The sequence below is a fragment of the Arvicanthis niloticus genome, chromosome 2, assembly GCF_011762505.2.
Source record: "Arvicanthis niloticus isolate mArvNil1 chromosome 2, mArvNil1.pat.X, whole genome shotgun sequence".
Taxonomy (NCBI): Eukaryota; Metazoa; Chordata; class Mammalia; order Rodentia; family Muridae; genus Arvicanthis; species Arvicanthis niloticus.
In genome coordinates, this window is record NC_047659.1 from 135073137 (window position 1) to 135100110 (window position 26974).

The 26974-nt window shown below is 45.9% G+C and overlaps 1 long non-coding RNA gene across 1 annotated transcript; it reads right to left on the reverse strand.

The window, feature by feature from the left end:
• Positions 1-316: 316 nt before the first annotated feature.
• LOC143441508 (uncharacterized) lies at positions 317-26332 on the reverse strand. Its single transcript, XR_013108993.1, has 3 exons — positions 26144-26332; positions 20430-20481; positions 317-3551 (listed from the first exon to the last, which is right to left on the reverse strand). It is a non-coding gene; the product is annotated as an uncharacterized LOC143441508 (long non-coding RNA).
• Between the last annotated feature and the right edge of the window lie 642 nt (positions 26333-26974).

The following is a 26974-nucleotide window of genomic DNA, read 5'->3' on the forward strand; positions in this document are numbered from 1 at the left end:
ATATATATGTATATATATACAAAGTCTCTCTATAGAGCCCAGGTTATCCTGAAATAAATAAATATATATATATATATATATATATATATATATATATATATATATATATAGTGTGTGTGTGTGTGTGTGTGTGTGTGTGTGTGTGTTCAAGAGTCGTGCAGCATGCATGTAGCAGTCGGAAGATAACTTACAGAAGTCAGAGCTCCACCTTTAGGGTAAAGGGACTCTGGAATCCAACTCGGTTTGGGCTAGCAGGGTTGCAAACCAGCACCTTTACCCACTGAGCCATTTGCTAGCCCAAATTATCCTTTTTTTTTTTTTTTTTTTTTTTGGAGACAGGGTTTCTCTGTGTAGCCCTGGCTGTCCTAAAACTCACTCTGTAGACCAGGCTGGCCTCGAACTCAGAAATCCCCCTGCCTCTGCCTCCCAAGTGCTGGGATTAAAGGCGTACGCCACCACTGCCCAGCCCCAAATTATACATTTTAATGTGATTTCTAGTATCGAAATCAGGATCTCTCTTCCACCCCGCAGGGGCATTGCTCAGCCTGCCAGCCTTCACAGTTTTATTTTTTCCGGTAACACTGAAGGGTCCTCAGAACTGTTACCGCCTCCTCAGTCCTCTCTGTCCGAGAAACCCTGGGGTGGGCCTCCTGACAGTTTGTTTTCCCTTCATCGCTGACAAGCAGGATCAGATCAGGCTGAACTTCCTGTGGAAGAATTCACAGAAGAGTTATTTATGGCTACTTCATCTTCCGGCGTCGAGACAGTGACCGGGGTTAAAGTTAGAGGGGTGCGGAAGTGGAGCACAGGGAGAAGGCGCGGTCGGGGCGCAGCTGCCTAGATAACCTGTTGAAATGCACAGAGTGGTATACTATACTTAATGCGTATTGTTTCACGCATTTATTAATTTATATGCGTGTGTTTTCGCACGCACACACTACAGTGTGCATGTAACACTCGGAAAACGTGTGGAAATCAATTCTCTCCTACCGTGTGGGTCCCAGGGACTGAATTCAGCTGGCCAGGTTCCGCAGCAAGTATGTTTCCACCCTTAGCCAGCTTCCTGGACCAATGCCTAGTGTTTTGAAAGAGAGAAGAAAGAAAAAAAAAAGAGTCTCACGTAGCCTCCGTTGGTCTTAAAGTCTCCAGACAGAGCTAAGAAAGGCTTTAACTCCTGGCCCTCTTGCCTTTGCCACCATGTGTGGCTGTTTTGTGGCTCGTGCCTGTAATTAATGCCATAGGGAAGGCAGAGACAGGCACATCTCTTCCAGGTCAACAGGCACTTTGGGTGGCTCACCATAGCTCCAGTCTCAGGGGTTCTGACCCCTTCTGACCTTCCCTAGCCAAGCACTCATGTGTACAAACACAGCCACACATACGTACAGAGAAACAACCAGAAACCTCGCAGCCTTTCTTGCCTCTTCTTACTTTACTTAAATAAACCTCCATTTGCTCTGCTCTAAAGCAAACAAAACCTGTGTCTTCTCTCTGCTTATCTGGGATGCTCAGTGGAGTGACCCCTTGTCAGACTATCTGGCTCTGCTCTATCTTCCACATTTCTTAGCTTGAAAGCCTTGTGCCTCTTCTCTCTCTCTCTCTCTCTCTCTCTCTCTCTCTCTCTCTCTCTCTCTCTCTCTGCCCTTCCCCCAGCCTGGAGCAGGCCTGAAAGACCTTGTTTACCACACAACAGACCAAGTGATAGGATCTAGGTGGAGTTACCCACCTTGACTGCAGGGAACCTAGAAGAAGAACTGCCCCTGGGCTTGCTTTGAGATATCTCTGGTATCTCAAGGTGACCAAGAATGGATTATCCCACCCATCTCCGGCTTAAACCTGAAAGGGTTCTGGTGGGGCCTTTCTCCTTTAAATTGAGAGCTGAACATTAAACTTTGAGCCTTGATCAGAGAACTTTGTCTTGGCTTCATCTCTTCTCACCCTCTGTCCCCCTTTTTTGTCATCCCAATCCCCCTTTCAGGCAAACCCAGTTGATCCGTGGCCACAGGCGGCTACCTCTGTCTCTCTCTGTGTCTCTGTCTCTGTCTCTGTCTCTGTCTCTGTCTCTGTCTCTCTCTCTCTCTCTCTCTCTCCCTCAAACTCACAGCAATCCTCCTGCTTCAGCCTTCTAAATGTGAGACTTATAGGTGTAAGCCAACACACCTGACACACCTCCATATCTTTAAAGGTTTAAAGGGCTTCACTCAGAAATGTTAGCTAAGAGGTGCTGGAAAGATGTCTGAGCAGTTAGGAGCACAGGCTGCTCTTCCAGAGGACCTGGGTTGGATTCCCAGCACCCACATGGCAGCTCACAACTGTCTGTAACTCCAGTTCCAGAGGCTCTGACACCCTCACACAGGCACACATGCAGGAAAACCCCCAATGCACAGGAAAGAAGAATTTAAAAACGAGAAAAAGAAATGCTAAGAGTAGTGAAGAACTTGGCCATTTTTGTCTTGGAAATTTTGTCACTCTTAAGTGCATGGCGTCTTCTTGGTTCTGTCTGAATGTCCAGACCTGCTTTCTCGGGTGAGTCTCTGTTGGATCACATCAGGCTGCCTCTGCACTGTGCTTGGGTCAGATGTGTAGGAGCACTGTCTTGAGTTGCATCTTAGGCTGGGAGAAAGATGCAGATCTTCCAGAAGGGAGACCTCTACTGTGTGTCCCTGCAGTGGAACGCTGGTGAACATGTCCACTTGCAAGAAGTGAGGGCATTTCAGCCTCATCCACGGAAGAAAGGCAGACAGTTTCTTTCTTAAACTCATCTCTTCTGAGAGTCTGTGCATTTAAGCTCTGCAAATAGAAGAAGTTTTGCAGCTGGCAGCCAAGTTAAAGTCAGCCATGCTGAACCAGGGGAGCCCTAAATCCAACATGGCAGATGAATTTACAAGACAAGAGGCATTTGGGGGTTGGATGTAGCTTAGGTGTAGAATGCACGTCTTCAACACACAAAGCCAGGAGTTTGATCTCTGGAGAGGCATAAAATAAACCTGGTGGCAAACACTGTAATCTCAGCACTAGAGAGGTTTGCAGCAGGAGGGTCAGAATCAAGGTCATCTTCCACAACATAGAGTTTGAGGCTAGCCTCAGCTACATGACAATCTGCCATTAAAAAAAAAAAAAGATACAAAAGCACAGGCATTACACATCTGGGCTGGGGAAGGGGGGTCAGCCCTGTCATCTCAGCACTTAGGAAGCTGAGGCAGGAGGACAGGTAGTTCCAGAGTAGCTTGGGCTGCAAAGTGAGATCCTGTCTCAATAAGATAAAGTTCAGAGAGTCACAGACACACAGGGGAGAGGCCTGGGGAAGAAAGAGGCCAAGCCATGGGTGGCGGGAATTGGGGCTTGAGGAATCAATACACCCAGACTACCAACATTTCTAGCAAATTCCAGAGACAGAGGTGATCTCCCCAGAGTGTTCAGGCAGCCCAGTCCTGCAGACACCTTCATTTCTGTCTTTTGTCTCCAGAACTGCAAAAGGGCTCATTTCTGTGGTTTAATGTCATCAGGTTTGAGGTCATCTGTCATCTGAGCTCTAGGGGACCAATCCACTTGCACTGAGAGAGAGAGGGAAAGGAAAATTATAGCGGCATATTATTTAACCAGTTTGACAAAGATCACAAGGTCCGATAGCAGCCAGCCAGCGCCTGTTCTGAGAAGCACTCTGCTTTCTTTCTCTGCTGGCAGGAAGATATGTAAATCTATGTAATCATCCCGGAGTTGATGTGTGACAAATTCTGTCAAAATGACAAATGAGATTTCCTTCTGACCCAACAATTCTGTTTCTAGGATTTGCCCAACAAATCCATGGAATCTGCTGGACCTGTGGTCCCAGCACCAGGAGGATTGGGAATCTCTAGCTTAAGATCATTCTGGGATTACATAGCAAAGATGGGGGTGGGGAGTGGGCAGGAGAAGCAGAGGCAGAAGGTTTAGAGCAGATTCAAGTCTAGCCTGGGCTACAAAGTGAGTCTGAACTGCATAGTCCAGCCTGTTGGGAATAAAGGAGGAGGAGGAAGGAGAGGAGGATGCTCGGTAGCACACAACCAGAGGCAAGATGTAGGTTACAGGGTCTTACTATATACTCCTGTTATACTATATTGTGTACGCCAGGTTGGCTTTTTTGTTTTTGGTTTTTCGAGACAGTCTGAGTGTCTCCTTTCTTGACTCTGTGGACATTTTTACTCTTTTCCTGAAGACCTCAGGTCTGCCAGGAGCCTGCCAGCCTTCTAATTTTTTTTTTTTTTTTTTTTTTTTTTTTTCGAGACAGGGTTTCTCTGAGTAGCCCTGGCTGTCCTGGAACTCACTCTGTAGACCAGGCTGGCCTCGAACTCAGAAATCCGCCTGCCTCTGCCTCCCAAGTGCTGGGATTAAAGGCATGCGCCACCACGGCCCAGCATTCTTGGGCTCTAATTTTAAAGATGTGGCTTTCTCTCCTCTCCTTTCCTCCTGCCTCCTCCTGGCAGCCGCCAAGATTTACAGCTTGCCTCCCCTCCAAACTCTCCCAGACTCTTTAACAAGCTGGTCCTTAAGTCTTTGCAAATTCTTTAAAAATTTTTATCAAGGAGACTAAGAACCCATGAAAGGAGCTCCCAAGTTCCCTGGAAACATGAAGACCCGAGTTTAGATCACGTGACTTATGGGGAAAAAAAACTGACCGTAGAGTTCACGTGCAATCTCATCACTGGGGAGGCAGGCACAAGAAGGTTCTGGGGGTTCATGGGACAGCCAGTCTAGCCTAATGGGTAAGCTTCAGGTTCAGTGAATAACCCTTCACACACACTATACAGAGTAAGAGAACGAGGGAGAGGACAGGGAGACAGTCTAGTAACAGTAGGAGGAGCGTGGACAGAAGCAGATTGGACTTGAGCCGTTTTGGCCCGGTCTCTCTGCAGACTTGACAAGGGGAGGTGATTGGAAGTGGCACTTCATACTTGGATCAGAAGAGTTGAGATCCTAAAAAAGAAAAGTGGGGCTGGAGAGATGGTTGGAGAGATGGCTCAGTGGTTAAGAGCACTGACTGCTCTTCCAGAGGTTCTGAGTTCAATTCCCAGCAACCACATGGTGGCTCACAGCCATCTGTAACGGGATTTTCTTTTCTTTTCGAGACAGGGTTTCTCTGTGTCCTGGCTGTCCTGGAACTCACTCTGTAGACCAGGCTGGCCTCGAAATCAGAAATCCGCCTGTCTCTGCCTCCCAAGTGCTGGGATTGAAGGCGCTCGCCACCACCGCCTGGCCTGTAATGGGATCTGATGCCCTGTTCTGGTGTGTCTGAAGACAGCTACAGTGTACTCATATAAAATAAATGAATAAATCTTAAAAAAAAATTATTAAAAAAGAAAAGAAAGAAAAGAAAAGTGGCCGGCCTTGGTGACAAGCACCTTTAGTCCCTGTACCCAGGGGGCAGAGGCTGAGGCAGGCAGATTTCTGTGAGTTCAAGGACAGCTTGGTCTACACAGTGAGTTCATGCCAGCCCAGGGTTGCATAGGATGACTCTGCCTCAAAAAGAGAAGGAAAGGAAGAAGAGGAGGGAGAGGGAGGAGGAGGAGGAAGAGGAGGAGGAGGAGGAGGAGGAGGAGGAGGAGGAGGAGGAGGAGGAGGAGGAAGAGGAGTGCTTCTTTCCAAAGAATGGTGGGAGACTGAGTGAATGGAGCTGACTACTGTAGGCAGACAGGAACCCAGTTCTTGGATTCAGGCAAAGCATTGGCCAGAGGCCTTGATGTGATCAAAGAATTGGGCTGCGTGGAAAGACAGAGAAATCTGTCCTCTTTTAGGAGTCCAACTGACTCCCATTCAAGTCAACAACTTTATTAATTTATTGAGCATCTGATATGTCCAAGAGCAGTGCTCCAAGCTGGAGGGACTCCTGTGCATCCTGATTCACTGATACGTCCATTCATTTTCAAAGGCTTAGTTTTCTTTTTCTGTTTTTTTCCTGTGCAGGTTTAAAAGACCTCAAAAGTTCCACCCCTCCAAAATCAAATTACGCGTGCCTAACTGGCCTCTCCACAATCCTGTGAAGCCCTTGCAAGTTCTCAGAGAATCAGAAGAAGCCAAGGCAACGTGACTCCCCACAACCCCCCTCCCCCCTCCCCCCAGGCTACTGGGGTGCTCGCTCCGCTGACTCCAATCTCCAGGAGCTACAGTGGGAAAGTACTGAGAGCTGCCCCTGGCGACTGTTTCCATAGCTGGACTCTGAACTGTGTGCGTCAATCTGGAGACCGCACCATTGTTCAAAGGAGGGTGCCAACCACCAGCTAATTATCTTCCCGTAGGCTTTTCAAATCCACAAACCAACTTTTTATTTATTTATTTATTTATTTATTTATTTATTTATTTATCTTCCTTGCAGCTTCTTAATGTGAAAAATAAAACAAAACCTCCTTTGTCCCAATTTTTAGTCTGCAGATGCTTTTGGAGTGGTTTTCTGTTTTGTTGTTTTGTTTTGAGACAGTGTCTCACTAGGTAGCCCTGGCTGGCCTAGAATTCAAGGTGTAGACCAGGCTGGCCTTGAACTCACAGATATCTGCCCACCTCTGCATTATTGTTTTGTTTTTGTTTATTTTTGGTTTGGTTTTTCTTTTTCTTTTTTTGTTTTGTTTTTTTGTTTTTGCTTTTTTTTCGACGCAGGGTTTCTCTGTGTAGTCCTGGCTGTTCTGGAACTCACTCTGAGGACCAGGCTGGCCTCGAACTCAGAAATCTGCCTGCCTCTGCCTCCCAAGTGCTGGGATTAAAGGTGTGCGCCACCACCGCCTGGCAGGTTTGGTTTTTCTGGGGCAAGGTTTCTCTGTGTAGTCCTGGCTGTACTATAACTAGCTCTGTAGACCAGGCTAGCCTCGAACTCACAGAAGTTCACCTGCCTCTGTTTCCCAAGTGCTGGGATTAACCACCACCTGGCATGTTTTGTTTTTTAACTTACTGTGTTGCTCACAATGGCCTTGAACTAAAAATCTCCCGTCTTACTCTCCGTTGCACTCCAAGTACAAAGTACATGCATGTCCATTTACTGTTTTTTTTTTCTTCTTTCATAAAATACCAGCAAGTTTCCACTGTTGCTTCTGAAAAAGTCAAATTTCAGCCCCTCTGTTTGTCCTATCCTACTGTGGCTCCTGTTTCTCTATCAGAGGCATTTCTCATTTCTCATGGCTAGATGAAGGCAGGTGACATTAGCATCTCAGACAACTTCTGTGTCTCAGGCACTGAGTATGTGTCTGGTTCTATGGAAAATGGCAAAGACATGAACACTACAGACTGAGGACTTATTTCTTCCTAGCTGTGATTTTTTTTCATGGCCATACTGGGGATCAAACCAGAAGTACTTAGAAGGCAGGTGAGCGCTGTGCCTCTAACCCACATCTCTAGCCCTAGCTGTGTGATATTCAAGCTGGTTATTTAATGTCCTGAAACTTATATTTTGTTTCTTTTTTAAAAAAATTTAAGAAAACTTTTCAAATTTATTGCTATTTTTATCTTATGTGTATAGATGTTTTGCCTGCTTGTGTATCTGGGTTTTTTTGTTTGTTTTGTTTTGTTTTGTTTTTCGAGACAGGGTTTCTCTGTATAGCATTGGCTGTCCTGGAACTCACTCGGTAGACCAGGCTGGTCTCGAACTCAGAAATCCGCCTGCCTCTGCCTCTCCCAAGTGCTGGGATTAAAGGCGTGCGCCACCACTGCCAGGCGTATCTGGGTTCTCTTGACAAGGGCAATGCAAGGTCCTGAACTCTGAGACATCTCTCCAGCCCTTGTTTTGTTTCTTGGGACAGGGTCTCATGTAGCTCAGGCTGGCCTCAAACTTACAATGTAGCCACCCTTCAAAACAAGATGGCAGCCACACACCACCACATCCTGTTGGTGTGGGGCTGGGGCTTACGCATGGGCAAGCACTCTGCCACATATGTTGTTTCCCCCAGCTCCTTTTTTAAAAAGTTTGCTTTTTTAAAATTTATGTGTATAAGTATTTTGCATGCATGTATGTATGTACAGAATATGCATACCTGGTGCCTGAGGAGTCCAAAGGGGTGTAGTAAAGGACCTGGAAATGGAGTTATAGCTTGAGATCCACAATGTGAACACTGGGGGGTTGAACCCAGGTCCTCCAGGAGAACAGCCAGTGCTCTTAACCACTAAGCCATCTCTTGAGCAACCCCCATAGTTTTTTTTTGTTGTTGTTTGTTTGTTTGTTTGTTTTTTGGTATGTTTGTTTACCATAAAATAAAGATGAGGAACTGGGTGTGGTGGCAAATGACTGTAATCCTAGCACTCTGAAGCCTGAGGTTTCAGGAGTCAAAGGCTAGCCTGGGCTACATTGTGAGGCCTAATCTCAACACAAGGACTGAAGATAAACCTCACTGGTTGAGTACTTGCTTAGCATGTGCAAAGTGAGAGACCCAACCTCTAAGACCAAAAACCAGAGGAGGAAGGAAGAGAAGGCTCAGGGTGGAGTTCCGGTAGCCTGCCTGCTAAGCCCTGGGTTCCACCGCTAGCATTTTATAAACTAGTTGTGGGGGTGACTCATGACCATAACCTCAACAATCTCAGGACAGGGACAGGAGAATCAGAAGTTCAAAGTCATTCTCAAGAACTTAGGGAATTTGAGGCCAGCCTTGGTTACAAGAGACCCTTTCTCAAACAACAAATCAAAGTGAGTGAAGACAAAGTGATATGAGGTGCCATCCTGTCTACTCAACCCAAGAACACAGCACACCCTGGCACAACCCAGAGGAGCATGACACAGGAAGCAAAGGCTTGATGGGTTACTTACTGAAGGACATGTTGGAGTCTGGGCCACTCCAGTCCTACTGTGTGACCTCTGTGGTCAGATTAGATCCCATTCATTTTTTTGTTTTTGTTTTTGTTTCTCTGCCCTGGCTGTTCTGAGACTCACTTGGTACTGTAGACCAGGCTGGCCTGGAACTCAGAGATCTGCCTGCCTCTGCCTCCTGAGTGCTGGGCTCAACGGCATGCATCAACACCATCTGACTACCATTGGAGATCCTGATCACCTCCACCTCCTGTGTCATTAAGGAATCCAGGATGACAAGATCAGGACAGATGCCAGCAGCCATGACAGTGCGGGTTTCTTCCTTGTGAAATGTACAGAGACCTTCAGCATAATCCTCATAGGTTCTCAGGTCCCTGGACTTGGCTACAGACCACAACAGGAGTAGGAAGTGTCCAGTTGGCACCTTTGCATTCCCCTGGGGTGTGTGTGTGTGTGTGTCACAATTTTTTTCTGTGTAGCTCAGGTTCACTTGGGACTCAATGTGTACCTGGTCCCCAATGATCTTGAGGCCATGGGTAGTTGTACTAGACTACCATTTTATACTTTTTAAAAAAAAAATTTTTTTTTTTGAGACAGGGTCTCACTATGTAGCCCTGGCTGGTCTGCAACTCACTTTGAAGAGCAGGGTGGCTTTGCACTCAGAGATCTACTTGTCCCTGTTTCCCAAGTCTGAGATTAAAGGTATATGCTACCATGACTGCTTGTTTGTTTATTTAATCTATCAATCATTTATCAATCTATGTATCTATGTATCTATCTATCTATCTATCTATCTATCTGTTTTTATTTTTGTTTTTTTGAGACAGGATTTTTCTGTATAGCCCTGGCTGTCATGGAACTCACTATGTAGACCAGGCTGGCCCTGAACTCAAGAGATCTGTCTGCCTCTGCCCCCTGAGTGCTGAGATTGTGTGCACCACTAAGCCTGGCTGCCTGGTGTTTTCTATATTAATGTGTGTATGGCGTGGTATGTGTGGAGGTCAGAGAAGAGCTTTTGGGAATTGATCCTACTTCTTTTTTATTGTGTGGGTTCCAGGGACCCAACTGAAGCCTGTGCAACAAATAGCTTTTCTGGGTGAGCAGTCTAGACAGCCACAATAATGTATTAAAACTTTTTTGTCTTATTTTTATGTCTTAAATTTTTGCATGTGTATTTATGGTGTCTGTAGGTGCATGGCAGTACGTGTCACAGGTGTGTGTGGGTGTATGTGCAGGTCTGTAGAAGTCCGAGGGTGACAGCAAGTGTCTTTTTTGTTTGTTTCCTCTCTCCTGTACTTAGGCAGGGTCTCTCACCTGAACCCAGAACTTGCTGATTTGGCTAGTCTAGCTAGCCAGCTTGCTCTAAGGATTCCTTGTCTCTGCCTCCCAAGTGATATGGTTGGAGACCGGCTGCCATGCCTGTCTGCCATTTATGTGGTGCTGGGGATTCGAACTCCTGTCTCCACGATTGTGCAGCAAGCACTTTACTGACTAAGCCCAACACTGTTACACTTTATTATTAGTTTTTAAAACGAAGATGCTCTTGATTGTATTAAGTAACAGGTTTCTCAAAACCAAGCCCTTGTGTTGCAGTGTAACATGCCTTTAACACCGGCACTCAGGAACCAAGGCCAACCACCGCTACATAACACAGAAAAGAAAAACCAAGTTCCATCCCCTGGCCCTGAGGCCCGTCTTACAAGTTCCTGTCTGTTTAAGATGCTGTACAAAGTCCAGGGTAAATTGGCTGAGGACCTGCCCTGCCCGAGGAAGGTGTAGGTTTCCAGCCCAGCCTTTTTGTCAAAGCTCCTTTGCAGACTTAAGCTGCTGGAATTGAACTTCAGGCTCAGATGAGTGGCAGAGAAAGAAAAGGCTGTTTGCACACTGTAATGTGTATCTAAACACTGTGTGACACGGAGCAGGTGAAAGTCCGCTGCTATTGACTAGGCGCCTCTGAAAGTGATCGCCCTGGCAGGAGAGCCTTCCCCACACGCCTGGAGCCTCCTCACAGGCTAATTGACTCATTTGGTCTTTTTTTTTTTTCTTAAGCCATGGGACTGATGAAATGCTCTCCCCCCTTCCTTTCATGTTCTTTCTTAACATGCCAGGAAAAACAAAGCCATCTTTCAATTCCCACTGCCCCTGTCAACTGCTCAGCTACAGCTAGGAATTAGCAATAACAGCAAAACAACCAATTCAGAAATCTCTATGATTTAGGATAAACCAGATGCCCCTCCTCCTTCCCTACTCTCTACTTATAGAGGATACTGTACTGAGGTTTGTTTAATGAAGGAAGTAGTTACTGCTTAGCTAGGTGTGCCTGTAATCCCAACACTTAGAAGACTGGGGCAGGAGGATTGTCACAAGTTGGAGACCAGCTTGGACTACAGAGTGAATTCCAGAGTAAGACCTTGTTCTATAACAAAAGAAAAAAAAATCATTATTGGATATCCATTGTATTCTAGTGTCTGTGTATGTACTGTCTCATTCTTTCCTTAGAGGGAGACAGGACTTACCTTGAGACACACAGCACATGAATGAAGTTGGGCTTGAATTGCAGCAGGCCTAGGAGGCAACCCATGTTCTGTTTACTGTGTGGCCTCATGCCTTCTCCAGATTTGGATCAATTCTATGATGTGAGAGCAAGACATCCTGCCTGGGTCTTTACATCACTGTGCTTCTTAAATTTCTTGTTGTTTTGTGAATATTTTGAGAAGGCTTTTTTTTTTTTTTCCCTCCTAAGACAGGGTTTCTCTGGGTAGCCCTGGCTGTGCTGGAACTCACTCTGTAGACTGTGCCTCGCCAACCCTGACCAGCAGGACATGGAACAACCGGTTCCTTCTCACAGCAGTTTACTCAGGATGCTTAGAGATTGGTAGTCAAGATGGCGAGCCCGCGAGCCCTTCCCAGGCACATCTTATAAACCCTGCCAGGAGCCCATGAACTCATGCCACGAATCATCTCTCCATAGGCTCGTGACCTTTGCGTAAGATCAGGCCACCTTGAAGCACACAGCCTTCACACCTAATAAGGACTTGTTTATCACTCTCGGGCAGCCATCACCATCTTGGGGCGAGGTTCTTATGGCGCCTAACAGTAGACCAGGCTGGCCTTGAGCTCAAAGATCTCCTTCCTTCTGCTTCTGGAATGAGGGAATTAAAGGCATATATCACCACTGCCTGGCTAAGACAGGCTCTTGTAGCCCAGCCTGATCTGAACTCTCTATATAACCAAGGCTATACCTGAGCTTCAGATTGTTCTGCCTCCACTTCCCAAGCACTGGGATTGCTGGTGTGCAATCCCACCCATGAGGCTGTGCTGGGGATGGAACCCAGGGCCCACATGCTAGACGAAACCCTTAGCTGAGCTACAGCCCACCATGACAATGACCTATCCTTAAAAGTTAACTGTATAGCCGGGCAGTGGTGGTGCATGCCTTTAATCCCAGCACTTGGGAGGCAGAGGCAGTCGGATTTCTGAGTTTGAGGCCAGCCTGGTCTACAGAGTGAGTTCTAGGACAACCAGGGATACACAGAGAAATCCTGTCTCAAAAAAAGTTAACTGTATAACCTTTCTGGAGTCATACTGTATACTATCTGCCTTTTTTTCTACTTTTTTTTTCTTTTGTCCTTTTAAAAACAATGTTTTTAAATGTTTTGGGGACAGGGTTTCTCCATGTAGCCCTGGCTGTTCTGGAACTCACTCTGTAGACCAGGCTGGCCTTGAACTCAGAGATCATCCTGTCTCTGCTTCCAGAGTGCTGGGATTAAAGGCGTGAGCCACTACCACCTGGCTCTGTCATTTTTTAAGGGTGCCAGGATTTTCACAGAATGAGTGTAGCTCTTCATTGTCTTTGCTGTCCTACCCCCAAGTCCCTTCCATCCAAAACCAAAAAACAACTTACCGAAATATGGCTGCTCTGATGGTCCAGCCTTAGACCCTCAGGACTTAGAAGACAGGGGGGAGAAAAAGTTTGGTGGGGGAGCCTAGGCTAAGCAGCCAGACTCAGACTCAACAAATCATAAAACAAAAGAAGGAAGTGGGAGAAATTATTACCTAAACCAGGCTGTGAGCACACCTTTAATCCCAGTAATGGGAGGCAGAGGTAGGTAGCTCTCTGGGATTTTGGGGCTAGCCTGGTGTACCTAGTAAGTTTCAGGTCAGCCAGGGCCACACTGTGAGATCCTGTTCAAAAACAAGGCAAACAAACACAAAACCAAAAAAAACAGTCATACAAACAAAAATTATTTCATGAGTCTCATGAGATAAATATCATGGTAATAGGAGTGGCTGACACTTATTCTTGGTTATGTACAAGTTGACCTCCTGGCTGTAGGGGAAGTCCAGTGGCAGAACATGCTCAGGGCCCTGGCCTCCACTTTTTTTGGTTATTTATTTATTTATTTATTTATTTATTTATTTATTTATTTAGTGGTTTTTCGAGACAGGGTTTCTCTGTGTAGTCCTGGCTGTCCTGGAACTCACTCTGTAGACCAGGCTAGCCTCGAACTTAGAAATCCGCCTGCCTCTGACTCCCAAGTGCTGGGATTAAAGGCGTGCACCACCACTGCCCGGCGTATAATTTATTTTTATTTCATATACATTGGTGTTTTGCCTGTGTGTATGTCTGTATGAAGCTGTTGGATTCCCCTGGATGCTGGGACTTGAACCCAGGTCCTCTGAAAGAGCAGCCAGTGCTCTTAACCACTAAAGCATCTCTCAGCTCCCCTCCCTTTCTTTGCTTTCAAGACGGGGTTTCTCCGTGTAGCCTTGGCTGTGGGGTTGAAGGCATGTGTCGCCCACCACTGCCCAGCTTCTTTGTTTTGTTTTTTAATTAAGATTTAAGTGTTTTGGCTGGGCAGTGATGGCACACACTACCTTTAATCCCAGTCAATCTATCAATAAATGATTTGCCTACCTATATGTATATGTGCCACATATGTGCCTGTTGCCCAAAGAGGCCAGAAGAGGGCGTCAGATCCCTTGGAACTGGAGTTGTGAGTCATGAGCTGACATGTGGGTCCTGAGAATCAAACTCAGGTCCCCTGGAACAGTAGCCTGCCCATATTCTAAACAGTTGAGTCATCTCTGTAGCTCCTGGATTCTATTCTCAGCATGTGAGGGGGAAGGGGGCCGGGAGGAGGGAGAGAGATCTCAGGGACACTTGTGAAAGCTGTTGTTTCTCTGCTTAGTCCAAGTCTTCAGAGAATCAAGAAGCCATCAAAATGAATATGGTGCCTCCTGCTTGAAACTCCATCACTTGGGCTGAGGTAGGAGTACTGTTGTAAGATCAAGGCCAACCTGGGCTGTATAGAGACCTTGACTGAAAGAAAAAAAGGAAAATTGAACTCAAAGCTGGGCATTTGGGAGTGCAGCCTGTACTGCACCACAAGACCCTGTTACTGGCTAGTTAAAAAACAAAAGAAAGCCCTTTTGTATCAGGGATTTTGGAGACTTTGGAGGTCTATGGCATCCTAGAAGGAGACACTGCCCAGTGTCCTGCCCTTCTAAACAAAAGCTCCTTTGGCGTGGTGTGCCAGAAATCTGGGGCCTACTGCCTCCTCCCCTCTCTTCCCCTGCCACTACTCAGAGCACACAAGAGGCCCCTAGGGACTGAGGAGGGCCGTCAATCAACTGGCTGCTGGCTGGCCAGCAACTGGAGCAAGAGATAAACGCCCATTATGCAAAGGTTGAAGTGTGGGCTTTACTTGCTGCAGGGTTCTAATAGAAGGCTCAACTGGGAGGGGAGGGAAGAGGAGGGGAGGGGGATAGGGGAGGGGATGCCAGTTCTCTGATGGTGATTTACCAAGCACAAGTCTCATTGGTCAAGTAGCTGAGAGCTGCTTTCTTTTCTTTTGAGACAGGGTCTCTCTGGGTAGCTGGTTGTCCTGGAATTTATGTAGACCAGGCTAGCCTTGTATTTACAGAGATCCCCTTGCCTCTGCCTTCCTAGTGCTGGGATTAAAGGTAGGCAACACCACACACAGCTCATGTATCTTTTTTTAGTATTGAAAATGAACCCCAGGCCTTTCCTACCCTAATGAAAGCTCTATCATGCAGCCCATTACCCATGTTCCTTTTCTTGAATTCACAAATTCACCAAAAGTCACCTGGCATCCTTGTCCGGGACAGAGCTCATGTTATTTGTAGTCGGTCCAAGCACCGTTTATGGAACAAAACAAAACTCGGACTCCTAAATTATTTTGTGTGTGTATGGTTTGTGAGAGAGTGTGTGTGGTTTGTGTGTGAGTATGTATGTGTGTGCTCTGTGTGTATGTGTGGTGTGTCTGGGGTGTGTGGTTTGTATATAAATGTATGTGTGGTGTGTCTGGCTTGTGTGTGTGCTATCTGGGGTGTGTGAGGTGTGTGTCTGGTGTGTGTGTGTATGGATGTGGGGTGTGGGGTGTGTATATGGATGGAGTATACGGTGCCTGTGTGGTTTGTGTGAGAGGGTTCTATATCTGATGCATATGTGTTGTGTGTCTATGGAGTATGTAGTTTGTGTGTGTATGTCCTATCTGTGGGCTGTGTGAGGTGTGTGTGTATAGGGTATGGGTGTATGTGGAGTGTGTGTATATGTGTGGTGTCTGGTGGGGGTTGCTTGTGTGTGTCTGGTGTGTGTATGTGTGTGCAACACTGAGGATAGGGCCCCACCACCCATGGTTCTTAGAGTACAGCTAAACTGAACAAACACTCCCAAACTTGGCTTCCGGTTAGCTGAGTCACCAGTGGACAGTATTTCCTTAGCCTCGGGGTTAGAGTCACAGGCAGCATGTGACCTGGCCCCTGGCAGTGAATGTCAGCTATTAGCTAGCACTCCAAAGAGAAACATTCCCTCCCTCCCACTAACCCCCCTCTGACATTTGAATTTATTTATTTAGTCAAATAGTCATTTGTTCGTGTGTGTGTGTGTGTGTGTGTGTGTGTGTGTGTAAGTGGAACTGGAAAAGGACCAACATTTCAGGAATTAGGTCTTCCCCAACACCAGATGGGTCCAAGGGAGGGATCTCAGACTTGGGAGTGAGCCTGCTGAGACTTCTCACTGGCTCCTGGTCGCTGGCTTTAACTTTCTATCTCCTTTTTCTCTCTCCTTCCTCTCCTCTACCTCCTTTCCTCCCTTCTTTCTTTCTTTTTGTTTCCTTGGTCTCCCATCTCAAGGCTAGTCTTAAACTAGCCTCGTAGCTAAAGAATACCCTGAATTCCTGACCTCGCCTCCACCTCCCCGGGGCTTTCTCTGTCGCACCTGGTTCTAGGGCGTGGTCACTGGCAGGCTCCTGACTGAGCTCCTCCCCAGGCTCACTTTCCCTTTTCCTTCTTGACCTTTAAGTGAGCCTCCTTTCCTTTCCCAGTGTGGAGATTAAAAACGTTTACTATTGGGCTTGAATCACCAACTGATGCAATGTATTTTGAAACTTAAAAAAATTACATTGTATTTGTTGTTAGTGTGTGTGGAGGGGTGGGGGGGTGGGAGGACGGCATGCTCCTGCCGCGGTATGCAAGTGGAAATCAGAGACAAACTTTAGAGACTCAGACCCCTCTTTGCCCTGTGGGACTCTTAGATCAAACTCAGGTGGTTAGGCAGCTGGCAAGCAAGTCCATCCTCTGTGTCTTCTTGCTGGCCTTGAAAACCATTAGCTCTATATCCCTCAACTTATATGTAGTTGTATAAATTCACTAGTGAATAACAGAAAACAAGAAGGTAGCAGCCAGGCCATGGTGGCACACGCCTTTAATCCCAGCACTTGGGAGGCAGAGGCAGGTGGATTTCTGAGTTTGAGGCCAGCCTGGTCTACAGAGTGAGTTCCAGGACGGCTATACAGAGAAACCTTGTCTGGAAAAAAGAAAAAGAAAAAACACACACACACACACACACAAGAAGGTAGAAACATTGTTAAGGAGAAATGTAATCTTATGCTTAACGGTCAGAAATGCCTTTGAGCAGCTGATATACAGCATAATCTCAGGGATATTGAATTCAGAGTAACTCTAGGCTGAGACTTCATCTCAGGCAAAACAAACCAAAGAGAGCAGTGGTGGCACAAGCCTTTAATCCCAGCATTTGGGACTGAGTTCAAGGCCAGCCTGGTCTACAGAGTGAGTTCCAGAACAACCAGAGCTACACAGAGAAACCCTGTCTCGAAGAAAACAACCAACCAACCAAACAAACAAACAAACGAAAAACAAAGAGAGCTGAGTCCTTAGAGACCTTGCCTAGAAAGCATGAAGCCCTGGGCTCAAGCCCTGGCCCCAGGGAATTTGGGTGTGGCTATGCACTGGGAGGTGGATGCAGGAGAATCAGAAGTTCAAACTCACCCTCTACCTGCTGTTTGAGGGCAGCCTAGCATACACAAAACCCCATCTCAAACAAAACCAAATCAACAAAGCAAAATCACAAGCATGTCTCTGGATTGATCATTATGCAAAAAAAAAAAAAAAAAAAAAAAAAAGTATAAAACTCAGGCTGGCCAAAGCTAATCTCGACCCTTTGAACCCAAAGTGATTTTTTTTTTTTTTCTAATCCAAACAGATTAAGAATGTAGATGAGGGAGCTGAGGGTAGTGGCTCTTAGGAGGCAGAGGCAGCTGGATCTTTGTGAGATCAAAGCCAGCCTGCTCTACATGGTGAGTTCCAGGATAGCCAGAGTTGCATAGTGAGACTAGGTCTGGGAAAAAAAAAAAGTAGATAAGGTTCTGGAAAGTAGATAAGGCTCAGTGGCTTGTGGTTCTTGTAGAAGACCCAAGTTCAGTTCCCAGCACCCAACAACAAGTTCTATCCTGGAGATCGACAAGATGGAAGGACAGCGCCGATGCCTGAAGTGCCGCTTTTCCTGACCTGAGCGTGTACACCAAGGCATTCCTATGGACACCCTTTGAACACATGAACAAAATATGTAAAATTGTGTGAGAGGGAGAGGGAGAAAGGGAGAGGGAGAAAGAGGAGAGGGAGACGGAGAACTGTGAAAACCGCAATATCACCAGCAGCTTTGATTTCGAGGAACCAGATGGACATCTACCAATCCCAGCATGCTTTGCGGCTGGGCCGCAGCGTTGCTTGGCTCTCTTTGGTTCCAGCATTGATTCCTGAAGGAGGGCAACACTTGTCCTCTGCGTTTAGTGTTTTACTCCTGATTCGCAGAGGCCACTTGCTTGTGAGTCACCAGGGAGGATCTTTGTAAAGTGCAGATTCTGGTTTCAGGAAGGTCGGTCTATGTGCATTTCCAGGTCTCCCTCTGGGCAGCAAGAGGTCAGAGTGCTTCCGGACATTGTCTCAGCCTCCAGGGAAACCACGATTGAGTAAGAAGACAGGTTCAGTTCTTCTGTTTTCCTAAGACAAGTCTCACTATGTAGCCCTGATTGGCCTGGAATCAGCTATATAGATCAGGATGAACGCACATCTATGGAGGTCCATTTACTTGTACCTCCGCTCCCAGCCTCCTCTTCTCTCTTCTGTTTTTTTTTTTTTTTTTTTTTTTTTTTAATATTTATTTTATTTTAGGTGTATGTGTATTTTGCCTGCATGTATGTATATTCCCTGGACTACATTACCCGGAACTGAAGTTATAGGCAGTTGTGAGCCGCCATGTGGATGCTGGGCTCTGAACTCAGGTCCTACACAAGGGTAGCAAGTGTTCTTTACCGCTAAACCATCTCTTTCCGATTTTTGTTAGTTGTTGATGTTTTGAGATTGAGATAGAGTCTTGGTATGATCTTTCCTCTTGCCTTTGCCCTCTGAATGCTGAAGTCACAACTATGTATTACTACATTCTGCAAAATTTCTTTTCAAAAGAAATTTAAGCCATAAGGTGAATTAATTTGAATATATATAAATATTATATATAATATTAACATATAATATATTAATTTGAAGATATATACATATATACACACATATATATAAAAATATATACACACATACATATGTATATATGTATATGTATGTGTTTGTATATATGTGTGTGTATATATACACACACATATATATATGTATACACACATATATGTATGTATATACATACATACACACACACACACACACACACACACATATATATATATGACAAACAGGGTTTCTCTGTAGACCTAGCTGTCTTGGAAGTCTGTAGAGTTGGTCTCTAACTTTGAAATCTACCTGCCTCTGCCTTCCAAGTGCTGGAATTAAAGTCATATGCCACCATATCCGGCTAGAAAAAAAATTAAATAAATATTAACAAGGTTATTTGAGGTCTTGTCAAAAGTCCTAAAGGCAGGGTAGGGAAAGTTGGAGCACACCTTTAATCCCAGTGCTTGGAGGCAGAGGCAGATGGATCTGTAAGAGTTTCTGGCTAACCTGGTCTATATAGTAAGGTACAGGTTAGCCAAGGGTACATAATGAAACCCTGTCTCAAAAGGAACAAAAAATCCTAAAGGCAGGCTTCGGGCTGTGGCCCAGTACTAGGTTGTTTGCCTAGTGGAGAAAGAGACCCTGCGTTCTGTCTGTTCTCAGTGCTGAGAGGGAAAGGAAGGGGCAGGGGGAGATTGTGGGAGGGAGGGAGGGAGAGAGCATGTGTGTGAGTTAAATTATACCTACTTGTATTCTGGATTTGACTAAGTCACCAGTGTAAGTACACTGTCACTGGACATTGCACCCAGGGACTCAGCTATGCTAGACAAGTGTTCTGCCACTGAATTAGAACTCCAGCAACCAAGCCGTTTTTCTTTTTTAAATTGAGATAGGTTCTCACATATCCCACATAGGCCTTTGAGCTGAGTCCGTTCCTCTGCCTCCAGAGCAGTGTACTACCGACATGGGTGTCTGTGGTGCTGATGCTGGTGCTGGGGATGGAACCCAGGGCTCCCCAAGCTCTGTCTACCAACTTGCTACAGCCTCAGCCACAAACAGAAAAGACTGTTGAGACCAGTTGGTTGACACACACCCATAATCTTGGCATTTGGGAGGTAGAGGCAAGGAGGATGAGAAGCTCCAGGACACCTGGCCAGCATAATAAATGTGTGGGGCTAGCCTGGGATTCTATAAGAATTCTGTCTTTAAAACAAAACCCAAAAACAAGCAAACAAACAAACACCAAATACACCAACCAAAGAGCATGCATGGACTGGACCCAGGCTACCAGCACATAGATGAGTAGCTTAGTCTTCATGTGAATTCCCCAACAACAGGAGCCAGGGCTGTTCCTGAATCTGTTGCCTGGCTACCTGTGGATTCTGTTCCCCCAACTGGGCCATCTTGACCTCAGTGGGAGAGGATGGGCAGTGATTGATGTGCCCGGGGTGGTGGAGTGGGTAGGGATGGGGTGGGTGGGGTGGTAAATCTTGAGGGATAATGGGGAGGAGGGTGATGATTAGAGGAGCCTCCCCTTCTCAAAAGAGATAGGGAGGGAGGAATGGGGGAAGGATATCTGTGAAGGGGCTTGGGAGTGCTGATATTGGGAGGTAAAGTGGATAAGTACATTTAATAAAAATCAAAATAAAAACAACCCCCCCCAAACAAACAACAGAAATGCATACACATACACATATCCGTACACACCATACCCACACCTGCATGCATGCACATGCATGGACACACTTATCCATATAGCTACATCGCATGCCTGCAATCCCTTGCATTTAGAAAGCTGATAGAGGACACCCACTATGCATTTGAGATCAGCCTGAGTTAAATAGCATGAGCTTACCTTCAGTGAAAATAACAGTCTAGGCGTGAGATGGATCCCAGTAATCCCAGCACTGGGGAAGTAGAAGACAGACAATCAGGAGTTCAAGGTCATCCTTGGCTACACATCAAGTAAGAGGCCAGACTAGGCTACACAAGGGACCCTGACTCATAAAACCAAGACCAAACAGGAATTGGTGGTGCATGCCTTTAATTCCAGCACTTAGAGGCAAACCTTGTCTCAAAAAAAAAAAAAAAACAAAAACAGGGAAAAAAAAAAAAAACCCCAAAAATAAAAAAAACAAACAAAACCAAAACCAAAAAAACTCACCAAAACCCAGAACAAGAGCAGTTCATATTATTGGAAACACAGTGTTTGGCTTTTTATGTGTAGGTCATGCTGGGGTTTAAAGCCAGGGCCTCCTGCATGCTAAAGTCATGCTCTGTCACAGAACATACCCTATCCCAAGTGAGTTTAGCCCCCACCCCACATGGTTGCCAAGAGATTCATCCATATTGTCTATATCTATATCTGAATCTACAGCTATCATCCTTTGGGTTGCTAGGTAGTATTCCATTGTACAGGTGGACATTTTGTGGAATTATTTCCTCATTTGGGCTGGCACTACCTGTTTCCATGTAAAACAATTTTCTTGGATCACAGCCAGGCCCAAGTTTTTTGTTTGTTTGTTTGATACTGTATCTCTATGTAGCCCTGGCTCAACTAGAATTAGCTATGTCAACCTGGCTGGCCTCAGATTTACAGAGGTCTGTTTGCCTTGCCTCCTGAGTGCTGGGATTAAAGGCATGCACCACTGTGCCCTGAGACCTTGAACTTCATGCCCCCGCCTCCCCAAAGCTACAGGTATTGCTGTGTATTGATGTGATGGCTATTCCTGGTTGTCAACTTGACTACATCTGGAATGAACTTCAGTCAGAAATGGAGGGTACGGCTGCAATCCAGGTCTAGAGGCTGGAAGACACAGGTTTCTGACCAGATCTTGACTAGAGATGACACACAAAATTTTGATCCAGATCTTGAGGCATAGTAGATATGAAAAGATTAAGCCCAGGCAAGGTAGTACACACACCTTTAATCCCAGCAAGCAGCTCTCTGAATTCAAGGCCAACCTGGGACAGAGCAAGTTCCAAATTCAGGAATGGTGGTACATACCCTTAATCTAGACCATACCTTCTGCTGGAGGCCTGCATAAGGACATTGAAAGGAGAAGACTCACTCTTCTTCACCTGCTTGCACTTACTTGCCAGCACATCTGTTGGAACCTACTTTTTTTTTTTTTGTTTTTGTTTTTTTTTTTTGTTTTGTTTTGATTTTTTTGAGACAGGGTTTTCTCTGTGTAGTCCTGGCTGTCCTGGAACTCACTCTGTAGACCAGGCTGGCCTTGAATTCAGAAATCCACCTGCCTCTGCCTCCCAAGTGCTGGTATAAAGGCGTCCGCCACTACCACCCGGCCTTGGAACCTACTTCTTGAGGATTCCAGCTTATACAGAAGACCAGCTGAAACTACTAGCCCGGTGGGACTGAGCAATTACTAGATCTTGGTCTTCCTATTCACAGCTGCCTATTGTTGGGTTAGTTGGACTGCAAGTCATCACAATAAATCCCCTTAATATATAGAGATATTCCATAGGTTCTGTGACTCTAGAGAACTAATACACCTATTGTTCTTCATTTGTTTGTTTGAGATAGGGTCTCAATAAGTAGCTCTGGCTGTCCTGGAACTCTATATAGACAAGGTTGGTCTTGAACTCAAAAATCTGCTTGCCTCTCTCTCCTGAGTGCTGGCATTAAAGGTACACTGGGCTTTATTGGAGCTGGGATGGACTCTAGGGCTTCATGCATGCTACTGAGCTCTGACTTACAATTTTTTAAAAAAATCTTTTTAATATTTATTCGTATTATTGTATGTATATGAGTGTTTTGCTTGCAAGTATGTCTGTGCACCATGTGCACGGCTGGTGTTGGTGGAGGCATGTACATGGTTGTAAGCCTTCATGTGAGTGCTAGAAAAACCAGAGTCATCTGCAAGAACAAGTCCAGCACCTCCCAGCCCCTCCCAACTGCCATCTTCTGGGTGAACTGTAATGGAAGGAAGGAGCCTTTTTTCTTTTTCTGTACTAGCAATGCATGCAAGACCTTCTGAAAGCTAAATAAGCACCCTTCCACCAGCCTTTTTGGGTGGGGCTTGAATAGCCAAACTGGCCTTGAATTTGAGAACAATCCTCTAAACCTCAGCCTTTCAGGAGGCTTGGAGTATAGGCACGCTCAATGTCCCTTCAGTTCCTTTTCTGACCTTATATGGGCTTGTCAGACCTGTCATGAGGTCAGGCATATGACAAAAACCGTCAATTCTGCAAGGGACTGTGTGGGTCCCAGTGACTTGGTATGGTCTTGATTTCAGGGTCATGGATGTTCTACTGTGACTCAACCTCTCCAGGTGGTTTGCCTTGTCTATCTCTCCCATGCTGCTTTGCCTACCCAAGACCCACAACTTTAAATATATTCTTCCTGGGAGCCGCCACACACACACCGTTTATTATTTATTTCTTATTGTCATCCTTGCTGTTTTCATTATTATCCAAAGCTCAGCTTTGAAAAGCAACTCTCGGGCTGGATCAGGCTGGAGAGATGGCTCAGTGGTTAAGAGCACTGACTGCACTTCCAGAGGTCCTGAGTTCAATTCCCAGCAACCACATGGTGGCTCACAACCATCTGTAGTGGGATCTGATGTCCTCTTCTGGTGTGTATGAAGAAAACTACAGTGTACTTATATAAGCAAAATAAATAAATCTTTAGAAAAGCAACTCTACTAGGTTCTTGGGTGGCTGAGAAGGTAAAGACACTCGTTGCTGAATCAGAGGAGACAGTGCCCTCTGCTTCGCTGACCTCTGCATGAGAAGTGCACATATACTCATTAGATAAATAATAAATAAGTAATAAATATAATAATAAATAAGTGCAAAAAGGAAAACAACCCCTTATTACTTTTACTCACACTCAGTTCCCTACTTCAGGGCCTGAACCCAATTGTTTGCTTCAAACTTCCTCTCTTCAAGATAAGGCTTGTTTTTTCCCCTGGGTTCCAGGAGCCACGCCTTCAAGAAGCTGATCCAGGCAAGCCCTGCATTGTTCCTCTGCTCTGATAAGGCTCCCTGCCCGAGAACCTCTAACTCTTCCCAGTCTTTGGGTTGCCCTGAGATCTGCTTGGGTTCTGTCTCAGGGAAGCTGTTGCCACTTCGGTTAGTAGTTAGTTAATTCTGTGGACTGCGCAACTTTGTAGCTCATGAGTGAGCGTTCTCAAAGTGGTGGGGGAAGCCACACAGGATCATCATCATCATGGGTGGCGGGTATGTGGTGGTGGAGGCGGTGTTGTCAGTCCATGTATCCTGGGGCCCATCGCTAGAATTTCCTGACTCCAGAACTCTGGGCTAACCTGTTCCCAAGTTTGTAGGGATCAGAGTGAACATTTGCATTCATAGGCTGTCAGGGATGAACCTTAGGGGGTGTGTGTGAGAATTTATATCATGTTCGAATGCCTGTGCTCCTGTGTGGATGCCAGGAGTTGATGTCTTCCTCAGCCTCTCTCTGCTTCTTTGTTTTGTTTTGTTTTTTCGAAACAGGGTTTCTCTGTATAGCCCTGGCTGTCCTGGAACTCACTCTGTAGACCAGGCTGGCCTCGAACTCAGAAATCCGCCTGCCTCTGCCTCCCAAGTGCTGGGATTAAAGGCGTGCGCCACCACCGCCTTTGTTTTTGTTTTTTTTGTTTTTTGTTTTTTTGAGTCAGGGTCTCTTACTGAGCCTCGGCTGGCCAGTGAGCCCCAGCATCTGTATTTTTCTATGTCCCCAGTGCTGGGGTTATAGTGTGTGCTTCGACTTGACTTTGTTTACTTAGGGATCTAAACTCAGGTTCTCATGTTTGACAGGTACTGTGACTGACTGAACCATCCCCTATCCCCTGTTTCTGAGTCAGTTTCTCATTTGTACCCTTGACCAGCTTGAAACTTACCATGTAGAATAGGCTAGCTATTGAACTTGGAGCCAATTCTCCTGTTTCTGCCTACAGATTGGATAGAATTATAGGGGTGGGCCACCCTACTGGTACTGAAGAATTGCTTTAAAGATTTATTTATTTCACCAGGCGGTGGTGGCCCACGCCTTTAATCCTAGCACTTGGGAGGCAGAGGCAGGCGGATTTCTGAGTTCGAGGCCAGCCTGGTCTACAGAATGAGTTCCAGGACAGCCAGGACTACACAGAGAAACCCTGTCTCGAAAAACCAAAAAAAAAAAAAAAAAAAAAAAAAAAAAAAAAAAAAAAAAGACTCCCCCTCCCGCACAGTCGCTCCCTGCCTCAAGCTCCTCATCTCGGGATTTATTTATTTCAAAACAAGGTTTCTCTGTGTAGCCTTGGCTGTCCTGGAACTCACTTTGTAGACCAGGCTGGCCTCAAATGCAAGAGATCCACCTACTGAGTACCATGTATTTTGCCTGCATGTATGTCTGTGCACCATGTGTCTGCAGTGTCCATGGAGGCCAGAAGAGGACACACAATCGTGAGCAACCAAGGTGCTGGGAACTGAATCAGGACTTTTGCAGGAGCAGCCAGTGCTCTTAACCTCTGAGGTATCTCTTCAGCCCCCTGAAGTATTCTAAAGTAAGTTATGAATGCTGTGATTGACCAAAACGACTTCTCCACTTTTCAGGGACCAAAGGCTTAAATCTCTCCTTTTCTTACACAGGGCATCTAATTTATTAAAGGTGTTTCTAGCTGGGGGTGGTGGTGTACACCTTTAATCCCAGCACTTGGGAGGCAGAGGCAGGCGAATTTCTGAGTTCGTAGCCCAGCCTGGTCTACAGAGTGAGTTCCAGGACAGCCCGGGCTACACAGAGAAACCCTGTCTGAAAAAACCAAAAAAAAAAAAAAAAAAAAAAAAAAAAAAAAAAAGTGTTTCTATTTCCTGGATCCATCCTTCTCTTTCTCTTTCGTATGTGTGTGTATGTGTGTGTATGTGTGTGTATGTGTGTATGTGTGTATATGTGTATGTGTGTGTGAGAGAGACAGAGAGACAGAGTCAAAGAGGTTTCACACTGTGGCTCAGGTTAGCCTCAAACTTACTGTTTTAACTTAACTTTCTTTAAAACTCGTGGCAGTCTTCCTGCCTCCATTTCCCAAATGTTGGGATTCCAGTCACAAGCCACCTCTCTCCCATTCTATCCTTTTATCTTTTCAACAGTCAAGTTCACCAGTCACTTCCCACCTGGTGTTTCTCCTGCTGACCCCCCTGCAGTTGTTTGAAACTGATCTTTGAAAACTGCAAGTCAAATCATGACGTCCTCTAGAAACACACCCAGTGGCCTTTGCTTAGAGTAAATTGCAAGCACAATTGAAGGGACCTGCAAGATCCTGCACGCCTGCCCCCTGCCTCCTTCTCCCAAGCTCTGCCCTTACACTGCAGGCTGTTCCTCACGCCCACCCTAAACTCTGTCCATCCATGGATTTAAAGTATTCTCAGAGCTACTTTGGAGATGGATGTCTGTTGACAACAAACAGGCTATGTACGTGTGGGGCAGGTATGTCTAAAGTTAAGAGAATACAGAAACAGCCTCTTAATTCAGATTCAATTAGAATCTCTCGGAAAGGATTCTTGCAGAATGGAACCGTTCATCAGGAAGAGAGCCTGCAAATGAACAGGGAAAGTGGAAGGAAATTTTCTTACCTGAAGCCTTTCATTCCTTCCGACTCTTGACCGACCAGAGGCAAAGCAAGAAAACAGACAGGACCCGGCCTATTTTGGAAAACCAGAAGTCCTCTCTGACTCAGTAGCTCTTTCTTTAGAGGTGGTAATTATCTCGATTTTGTTGCCGGCCTGCTAGCGTTTTCTTGTCTGCTTTTTCCTGAGGCCTCCATCACAAGCTTCCGGAGAAGAGGAGCGCCCTCCGGGTGGTTTACCTGGACCTTATCCAGAGAGCCTTGGGTCTAGCTCGGGTTCTAAGTGCTGAAGCCAGAAAAATATTTTTTGAATGAATAGGGACAAGGTGCAAAGGAATAATAAACTCTGCCCCCAGAAGGATTCGGGATCCTCATTCTCTCTCTCTCTCTCTCTCTCTCTCTCTCTCTCTCCACACACACACACACACACACACCCTGCACGCACACACACTGAGCCCTAGGCCTGCTGAATTAATCACTAATTCACTTAAAAATTTTTTTTAAAGACAGGGTCTCCTATAGCCCAGATTAGCCTCAACTCACAGCAATCCTCCTGTCTCAGTATCTCAAATTCAGGGACTATAGGCATAAGCCGCTATATTCCTTTCTTTTGTGTGAATATGTTTGAGGGCAGCCTGGGTAACACTAGTCTGTACCCCCTCCCCAACCCCCCAGAAAAAAAAAGCCTAAGGAAACCCATCCTTTCCTAAGAGAGACGAGCCACCATTTCCTGTGTGATACGGCTCCTGTGTGATCTGTACTATGCATCTGTACTATGTCAGAGGACACCTTTCTGGAGTGGGCACTTGTAGCCGCCCACGGCCACAAGTCAACTGGA